The sequence below is a fragment of the Ceratotherium simum genome, chromosome 26 (assembly GCF_057802395.1).
Source record: "Ceratotherium simum simum isolate JZ-2026a chromosome 26, ASM5780239v1, whole genome shotgun sequence".
Lineage (NCBI taxonomy): Eukaryota > Metazoa > Chordata > Mammalia > Perissodactyla > Rhinocerotidae > Ceratotherium > Ceratotherium simum.
Window position 1 is genome coordinate 32,699,869 of NC_141925.1, and position 10,394 is coordinate 32,710,262.

Genomic DNA, 10,394 nt, shown 5'->3' on the forward strand with positions numbered 1-10,394 from the left:
TGCCTGATCCACCCCACACACGTGTACACACACGTACACAGGTGTGGCCAGGCTCACACCTGCCCGCCCGTGCACCACAGGTGTGTCTGCTAGGCTGAGCTAAGTCCTGTACCTCTTTTTGTATGTTCAGATGCTGGGCAGCCAAAATAGCCCTACAAATGTCCACTGCAATTGTTGGATGGGGGATGGATAGATGGGGATGGAGGGAGAGACGGACAGATGGACAGTGGGTGGGTGGGTAGACAGATAGATAGATAGAAAAGAAGGGATGGATGGATGGATGGATGGATGGATGGATGGATGGATGGATGGATAATAGGTGGATGGAAGGATGGATGGACAGATAGGAATGAATAGATGAGTGGATGGATGGATGGGCCGGTGGATGGATGGATGGATGATGGGTAGGTGGATGGTAGGTGGATGGATGGATGGATGGATAGATAGATAGATAGATAGATAGATAGATAGAAAGGAAGGAATGGATGGATGGATGGAAGGATATGGATGGTAGGTGGAAGGAAGGACGCATGGACAGATAAGAATGGATGGATGAGTGGACGGATGGATGCTGGATGGATAGATGAGTAGAGAAACTGAAACTTGAGAGACTGAGTGCACTGTGAACCCCCCATTGTCTTGCAATGAGGATGAGTTACTCTAAGGCCTGCTGTGATCCCCATTTTATAGACGAGGAAACCGAGGTGGGAGGTAGGAAAAGGGTGCAGGGTCCCACAGCGAGCTCTCAGAAGCCCAGGACCCTGTCCTCAGGGAGGCACCTGCCTGGCCTGGGTGGCACAGGTGGTGCCAGCACAGACAGCCACTCAGGCCCTTGGAGACCCCAGATGGGCCCCATGCAGGGAAGGGGTGTTGGGGCACCCACCCCTGCACCTCCTGCAGTCCTGTCCAGGGCGTCCCCCTCCTCCCCTGGGCCTGCATATCAGGCATCAGTGGCCGGGGACCACCTGCCTCCCCCACCCCACTGGGCTCTCCAGAGCTCCCCTCACACCTTGGGCCAGACGTGAGGGCTCTGAAGCAGGGCATGGCAGGATGAGGCCCAGGATTCCCCTGCCAAGGCAATTAAAGCGCGTCGTTTCATAGAAGTTTGTAATTAAACACTTGAGCATCATCAGGCGTCCCAGCACGGTGCCCGATGAATCAATTACGAGGATGCCAGACCCCCAGGTTTGCGTCCTCACCGCTGAGCGTGGAGCGGTGGCTCTAAGCCTTCGTGTGGGGGAGACATTCTGGGGCGCCAGGGTGTGGAGGCAGCAGACCCAGCTCTCAGCTTCCCCACACCACCCCAGGCCCCCTCCCACCTCCAGCTCTGTCAGCAGCCCATCACCCACCCAAGTACCCAGGCCAGAAATAGGAGGGCTCGCACCTCCCCACCTCCCCAGCTGCTCCAGACTCAACTCTGAATTCCAAACCTGCCCCCCACTGCCCAGCCCCGCGTCCTCTGGCCACCCCAGCCCCTCTCCCACTCCTCTCCCGCACCGAGTCCCGTCCACTCCCTCTAAAGTGCCCAGATGCGTCCCCCTCTCCCACCCCACCGGTCTCTGGCTGCCTCTCCAGCCACCTCCCAGGGCGGCCAGACTCATATTCTCAAAACCCAGTTCTGACCATGGGAATCTTCCTGCCCAAACCTAGAAGCCCAATCTAACCACGAGAAAAGCCTCAGGCAACCCAAATCAAGGGCCGTCTGCAGAGTACCTGATACGTCCTCCTCAAAACTGCCAATCCATCGTCAGAGCAAGGAAGTCACCACAGGAGCCCGAGGAGACAGACAGCGGACCGTCACGTGGGCCTGGATGCGCTCCTGGAACGGGGAGGAGGACTGGGGAAAACTGGGGGCATCTGGATAAAGTGTGGGGTTTCACTGCCGGGAACGAACGTCCCACGTCCCATCTTAGTGGGACGAACGTCAGGAGGGAAGTGCGTGAGGGCTGCGTGGGAACTGCCCACACCCTTTGCAACTTTTCTGTGAATCTGAACTATTCTAAGATAAAAAGTTTGTTTTAAAAAGAGAGAGAGCATGTATGAGAGATCTGATTAAAATATGGCAAAACATTCACATCCGTTTAATCCTGGGGGCGGGTAAAGGATATCTGTTACACTGTTTCTGTATTTTCTGTGTTTGAAACGTTTCCTAGTTAAACACCAGAGAAAAAACAAACCCAGATCTAATATGTCACCACCCCAACCTGATACCCTCCAAAGGCTCCCCAGAGCCCTTAGGATCGAGTCCAAAATCCTTAACACAGCCCACAGGATGGACAAGGACCCTCTCACCCCCGACTCCGCCCATGACGTCACATAAGGCCTGACCAATCCCTAGAGTCTGGCCCTGTGACGCCACATAAGGCCTGGCGCCTTCCCTTTCTCCCTGTTCTGGCCCCTGGACCAGGCTCTGTGTCTGCGTCTCTCGCAGGTCCAGGGCTGGGAGGGAGGGAGAGGGGGTCATGGGACCCAGGCATCTGATATGGTCACCTCACTGGACATCAGCAGCTGTAGTTCACAAAGCCCTCGCAACCCCGCGGCCAGGGTCCGGGGACCACCTGTGAGGCAGTGTCATTGTCCCATTTCACAGATGGGGAAACTGAGGCTGCGCAGGAAATAGAGGGGTGTGGGCTGGAGTCCAGAGTCTCTGTCTCCTAGATCAGCGTTCTCTACCTCACTGCCTGCCCAGCCCGGGCTCCCCACACGTAAAATGTTACAGGGACCAAGAGTCCTGCCTCCCGGCCAGCCTGGATAGAAGGAATTGTCAGGCCCTAGTGTCCTGGGCCCTGTTTCCCTCCACCCTGGGGTCCTCCCCCCTCTACACTTAATCCGTCCAGCCACACTGGCCTCCTCCCTGTCTCGCCCTGCTGACCTGCCCCAGGACTTTAGTACTTGCCAGCCCTGCCTGGCATGCTCTGTCTGTCCTCAGAGAGACACTCCCCAACTGTGGTACGACACTGAGCCATCCCCGCTCTGCTGGCTGCTCCCCGGCAGCACCCACAGTCAGGGCTCGCTCCCACACAGGGGGGGAAACCGAGGCCCAGAGAGCAGAAGGAGCCAGGCCTCCACTACCTGTAATGCACGTGTGTGATGTGACAGAGGTATGACACATGTCCCATGGTGTCCAGTGCACAGTAGTACATGGATGCGACACACTCTGTGCCATGCAGCATGTTGACAAAGTGGTTCATTTCCATGTGTACCATAGGACATGGCGTGCACACCACGTGTGCAAGCAGTGTATCCTGGGCTGCAGAGGGCGTGCAGCATTCGGCTTGCTGGACGGGACCAGCATTTGGGACAGGACCTGAAATGCCGTGTCCGGGGTGTGCCATGCTGTGTCTAAAGGCTTCTAATGGGATAAATACATAACACGAAGGACACTATGTTAATCAATCGATCATCAACCAATCAATTGATTAATTCAGCAAAATTTTATTGAGCACCTCTTCTGTGCCAAGCCTGGGGCTCCAGCAGCGAACAGATCGAGTCCCTGCCCTCGTGGGGCTTTCGTTGCGGGGGGGAGGCTGAGGACAAACAGGCAGGCACGTGGTATGTGGCCTGCGGGTGATCGTGTGTGAGAAGGATGCAGGAGGGAGAGGGGAGGGGAAGTCACGGGGGGCTGGGAGGCCCCACTGAAAATCGCAGACCTCAAGGAGGTGGAGGAGCCAAGCAACTCTTCCAGGAAGCAAACACTCCAGGCAAGCATTTGTGGGTGCAAAGGCCCTGCGGTGAGGCTAGAGCGTGTCTACTCTGCTTGAAAATAGCAGAGCAGCTGGCATTGCTGGAGCAGAGTGAGGGGCAAGAGGAGAGTGGTGGGGGCAGCCGCTAACCCCGGGGCCTCCTGAGTGACAAGCCTGTTGTCCCAGGCCATGAAAGGCCGGGCTGCTGGAGTCTGAGGACTGGCCAGGCTGGTGGACCGGAGATGTCCTGGGTGCCAACTGCACCAGGCTGGTCCACCATCCTCAGAGGGTGAATGTCCCTCTCCGCCACGGGCCTGGCTGGGAAATTGGGGGAGGGGGGAAGCGGTGTGACAGGAGGGACAGCCAACAGTCCTCGGAGTCTACACAGCCCGACTCCCCTTGTACCAAAGGGAAACTGAGGCCCAGAGAACATCAGTCCTGGCTCAGATCCTTCAGAAGCTTGGGACACGCTGCTGGGACCAGCTCTCGGGCCCCCGCCTCCCTGGGCAGGTGTGTGCAGGCAGGTGGGCAGGTGTGGGGCTCACCTGGTGGGCAGGTGTCCCAGGGCATAGCAGAGTGTTTTGCTGGCAGAACTTGGCCAAAAAGCTGGGCCGGCCAATTGGGCTTTGAGAAAGGGAAACTGAGGCACAGAGAGGGCCTGCCCCTCGCCTAAGATGCCCCACTACACCTGCGTCAGACAGCCCCACATCCTCCCACCCTGTCCCGCCAGCCTTGGTGACAAAAAGCAACCTGGGCCGGCAGCCGTCCCACCCTGGACTCACCCTGCCCCAGCCCCCGAGGAACAATTTACCTTCCAGAGCCGGTCCAAGATATTAATTAAGATAAATCTACCTCAATTTTGAGATTCTCTTATCATGTAATTTATCAAAATTATGTTAATTATTTCTGTAGGGCAGCAAAATGATTACCTCTTTTGTGTCTGATTTGTATTAATATTCATAATTTAATAATTCAGCATGCTGGCCATCTGGTCTGGGAGCAGGCCCCCTCCCCTCCCTCGGCCCCCGCAAAGCGTCCCCACCGCCCCTCGGGTGTCCCCTGCCCGGCCCTCCCCATCCCCACACCCTCCCGCCGGCTGCGCGGTGGCCACTGCCCCTTCCCAGGCCGCCGCCCCGGTGGCCCCCGCAGCCCTCGGCCCCGCAGGTTCTCGAGCAGGTCCGCGCACACGCCCGCCACCCCCGCCTGGCAGGTGAGCCAAGCTGAATTGACATTTTCCACACTTTGTGAGTTTTACACTGTAATTTGACATAATTAATGCCTACATTACTGCTGATAATTTAGCTAGTTAATTAAACTCGGAGGAGATAATTAAGGAAAGGCTACTGCTTGGATTGCTAATTGTTTTTGTCATTATTTCAGGGGGCCGACAGCTGCCGGCTGAGTCATCCTGTTTTGTCAGCTGACGGGTCATGTGACACGGGGGTCCCCCGGGGGCCCCCCATTTCCAGGGGAGGGAGGTGCGCAGCCGGTTACCTGGCTGCTGCCTGGAGCCCCGCCAAGCGCTGCTGGCTGGTCCGGCGGCGCTTCCCCACTCTCTCCTCTCGGCAGTGACAGCTCCCCCCACCGTGGCGTCTGGGGCCCTCTGAGCCCCTGTAGGAGAGCTCTGGCCTGGGGTCGCACAAAGGTCAGCTTAAGCAAGTGGAAGGCGGAGGGGACCCCTCCCAGCCCCACATCCAGGCCCAAGGGGTGAAGTGGCCCCTGGCAACACCCCAGCCTCCTGCTGTGGTCAGATATGAGGTGGGACTTCCTGGGCCTACTGGAAGCCGGATGGATTATCCCACATAGCAAAGAGTGACAGGGAGATGGTGGGAGCAGGAGGGAGGGAGGAAGGCGGGGAGGAGGAAGAGGGGGAGGAGAAAGGGACTGGGGAAGGGGAACTGTGCTCCTCGAGATCTTTGATGTTGATGGGGTGGTAGCTGCCTCTGGAGAAGTTCTCTGAGTTGGGCTCCCCACGAGCCACCTAGTGGCAGGTAGACCTGAGATCCGAGGAAAGGGGGAGCCGGTGGGCTCCCCCATCCTCGCACAGCTTGCGCAGTAAAGGGGCTGTCAATCTCAGGGCCTCTGGGCCGCCCCGTGGGCTGCACTTCCCAGGATCAGCCATCGCTGCTGCCGACAGAACCTTCCGCTCGCAGAGGCGGCCCTGCACGCGGTACAGCACAGGCTGTGTCATCATCACCAGCGTCCCCATCTTCCTGATGGGGAAACCAGGTTCCTACGCAAGGCCCCACGACAGACCCAGTGCAGGCCCCGCAGGAGGGCCGGGGAGCAGGACGGATGCCGAGCCACACTGTCCTGGGCAGGGGTTGGAACATGTGACTATGTGGTCAGTGTCCGGTCTTCACCACCAAGGAGCTCACAGTCTGCCTAGGGGCACAGATGGGTAAGGAGAAAGGACTGAGCCATATAGATGGGCATCCATTAGGGTGTTCAGCTTGGCTCTTGGAGCATTCAAGCAAAGAAGCTCAAACAATCCTGGTTTATTATCCCTCAGGACAAGAAGTCTACATGAAAGAAGGTTCTAGATTGGCTAATTCAGGGCTCATGACATCAACAAAGACGCAGGAGCCTTCCCTGTTTCTGCCTTGCCAGTCTCTGCTTGGCAGCCATATCTTTCCTCATGGTCCCAAGCTGGCTGCTGTGGCTCCATGAGTCCCAAGTCCCACCATGGCGCCCAGCAAAGATGGGGATGGTCTCTTTCACATAATCATATTATTGTCTTAATGGGAGGTTTGCAGGGAGGGCTAGAAATTCAAGATTTTCTCCTGCTAAGTCTTCTACTTTCTTTTTGCTACTGGCAAGAGCGAAAGAACGACCATAAGAACTTGCTTTCCCACCACGGCCAAGCTCCAGCCCGTGGAAGGCTTGATCAGTTTAGATGTCTGGGGGTAGACGCAGCGCTCTCCTAGCAAATCCCTGACTCCCTTCCTTTAGCTTTCGGATTGCCTACTTTCAACCCAAACTCATCTCTCTTGTAAGACCTCACTGAAGCCACAAGAAGTGGTCAGCTAACACCGCTCTGCTGAAGGTTTTCCGAGCCTTGATGACTTGGTGGTCTGGGACCCAAGGTGCCCTGGGGACAGCAGGGTGTCATTTTACATGAGTCTGTCAGAATGAGCAGCTTCCCAGCCGGGAGGCAGAGCCTCACTGCCGGTGCCCTGCAGCCCCCACCCAGACAATTCCACATCTGATGGTCTATTACTCGTCGCACCCCCATCCCTGGGACCAAATTCCACATCAGTTAGGACGCTTTCGTCTAAAATATCAGAAAACTTGAGTAAAAGTTTAAACAAAAAGGGGATTTTTGTCCCACATGCAGTGGGTTGAACGGTGCCGCCCAAAACTTCCTGTCCACCCAGAGCCTCCAAATGTGACTTTATTCAGAAATAGGGTCTTTGCAGATGATCAAGTTGAGATGAGGTCATTAGAGTGGGTCCTAGTCCAATATGACTGTGTCCTTACAAAAAAGGGACATTTGGACACAGACACGCACACAGGGAGAAGCCACGTGAAGACTGAGACAGAGATCGGAGTGATGCGGCCATAAGCCCAGGACGCCAGGATTGCTGGACCCCCCAGAAGCTGGGAGAGGGGCCTGGAACAGACTCTCCCTCACAGCCTCAGAAGGAGCCAACTCTGCTGACACTTTGATTTCAGACTTCAAGCCTCCGGAACAGTGAGAAAATCAAGTCCTGTTGTTTTCAGCCATCAAGTTTGTGGTACTTTGTTATGGCAGCCCTAGGGAACTCATACCCCAGAAGACAAGCAATCCAGAGATGCGGAGGTTTTAGGACTGGCTGATTCAGTGGGTCAGTGACATCATCAAAGACCCAAGTGTCTTCAATGTTTCTGCCCTGCCATCTTCAACATGTCAGCCATATTCCACCCCCCGCCCACCCCCCCCCATGGTCACAAAGTGGCTGCTGCAGCACCGTGCATCCCAAGCAGGTATGCTATCCAGCAAAGAAGAGGGCGTACCCTCCTGCTGCCTCCTATATCAGGGATGAGAATGGCCATGATTGGCTTGTACTAAGTCTGATTCCTTCCCTAGGGTTGCTGAGGGGCCCATCTTCCCTGAGCCTACAGGAGGAGGGGGACATCTGAACAAAATAAGGAAAAGCAGCCGTGTCTGCCCTGATGCACACTCAGGGCCCTGGGAGTGTGTGGCAGAGGGGAGTGCAGCAAACGTAGGCAGGAAGGGAGTGTCGTGGGGGCTGGGGGTGGGCACAGGGTAGAAACAGCCTGGTCAGAGCATGGCTTCGGGCACCGGCCACCCTCGCCAGGGGACGGCGTGGCCACTGAGCTCCCAGCACCTCCACCCACAACAGCCCCAAGGGAACTGCTGAATCATGTGTGTGACAGTCTCTTCCCTTCAGGACTCGGAGCCCAGGGGGGTCCCACACCCGACAGGGCAGGCATATGGCCTCAATGAGCCTACCAAGTATCCCGTGATGGGGAGAATTGTCCCCATCAAGATATGCGGAAGTCCTAACCCCAGAACCTGAGAACATAACCTTACTTGGAAACGGAGACCTTATCTGCAGGTGTAATTAGCTAAGATGAGGTTACACCAGAGCAGGGTGGCTTCAGCCCAGGGCCTGGCGTCCTCAAGAGAAGAGGGCACATGGACACAGACTTGCAGGGAGAGGCCATGAGGACCGAGCAGGGACCAGAGAGACGCGGCCACAGCCCAGGACGCCCCGGAGCTGGAGGAGCGGGAAGGACCCTCCCGAGAGCCCTCCGGGAGAGCGCGGCCCTGGACACCGATCCCGGACTTCTGCCTCCAGAGCTGGGGGACGATTAGCTGTCGTTTCTTTAAGTCCCCAGCCTGTGGTGCTCTGATCCGGCAGCCCCGGGTGCTCAGAATCCCCTGATGTCCATTCTCCCTGCCTCCAGTCTGCACAGAGGCCCGGACAGAAGCCACCTTCACCAGGGCCCTTTGCAGCTTGGCGTGGCCGTGTCACTAAATTCTGAGAAGAGAGCAGGCCACGCCTGACGAGGAGTGTCATGTGATCACACCTGCCTCCCGCTTCCCTCCCCACTTTGTTCACACCGCAGCCAGAGTGATCAGATCACACCATCACCACCCCCCTGGCCCCTCTCCGGCCTTCCCCAGCCCTCCCTGCACCCCAGTGCACTCCAGCAGAGTGTATGCTCCACCCAGAACTTGCCCTTCCCCAGACAGGCACACCTCCCTCCTGCCTCAGGGCCTTTGCACGCCTGCTGCCCCCACTCGTCCCTGTTTGGCTAACTCCCACTCACCCTGCACACTCCTCCTTGGGCCCCAGGCGCCCGTCCTCTCTCTGCAGAGCCCCTGTACTTGCTCACCCACTCAGGGCACCCGAGCCCCTTGAGTACAGGAAGTGGTCCCTTGCTTGCTGTCGGAGCCTGGAGCGCGTTTGTGCCCAGTGACCCCTTGCCAAGTGAACAGGACGTGACTGCGGACAGCCTCCATGGCACAAAATCTCCTTGTGACAAGCAAAGGTTTCTCCCCACAGGGGTCTCGGTGTGAGGGAGACCCCAGAGGGTATTCCCACACTTAGGGGTTCAGGGAGGGTGGGGCCTGGAACCGGGGCAGGGATGCTGGTGGAGAGGACAGCTCAGACTCAGGAAATATTTGAAAGAAAGCGGACAGAGAGTGGACAGAGCGGAGCTGAAGGTGGTGCCCAGGGCCGGAGAACTGGCACAAGAGGACAGTCCCGACACGGTCAACAGGACGGCGACGGCCACCGAAATGTGTCGGAGCCGCTCCGTCCACGGAAATAGAGTGCGAGCCACAATCGGGAGGGCTGTGCCTGTAATTTTGAATTTTCTAGTAGCTGAGTAAAAAATGAGTAAAAAGAAAGAGGCGAAATTTGTTTTAATAACATTTTATTGAACCCAATATATCGAAAATATCACCATTTCAACACGCGATCGATAGAAAATATTACTAACGAGCGAGGTCACGTTCTTTCCTTGGGCTAAATTTTGGAAGCCCCACGTATCTCTTACATGGATGGTGCGTGACTTGGACTGGGCACGCTGCGGGGGCCCGACGGCCACACGTGGGAAGTGGCTACTGCGTGGGCAGCTCAGCGCTGGGGGACACTGTCCCTGCCGGGCATCGCCCTCTGACTGACGCAGGGCTGCGTCCTAACTCAGGGCTGCTTTCAGGAGGAAGCCTTGCTTCCAGGCCACCCAGCAGACCGGCCTGGCCTCAAGGTCACTCCCGGCCGCCTGCTGTTTGCCCAGCGGGGCCGCCCTCTGTCCCTCCAGCCCCAAGGGGGCTTCCGCCCACCGTCGGCCTCTGCTCTGCCTCCCGCGCCCTGGCTGGCTTGTCAGCTCGTCCACCGCTGTGCAACCACCTCCTGTATTTTCCGTCCGTTCTCAACACTCACGGCATCAACATGGACTCAAAAACTGTTCCCCATCCTCGGGGAGCCTTGGATCCCATCTCCAGCCATCCCACTCGTGCAGAGGGGGCTGGTCCACCACGCCGAGCACCGGGCCTGTGCCTGATGCCTCCACTTACAAATCCAATCAGCCCTTTCCAGAAAGTTCTCCGTCATAAATAAATGAGAATAGAAATGGCCCACACGGAAAAATAATGCTGTTAAAACCACTGATTAAGTTTTACACAACCGTGCGAGAGCAAACGAACAGGTTTTAGCTTTTTAATTTAAGAAAAGAGGAATATGATATAATTTCAAT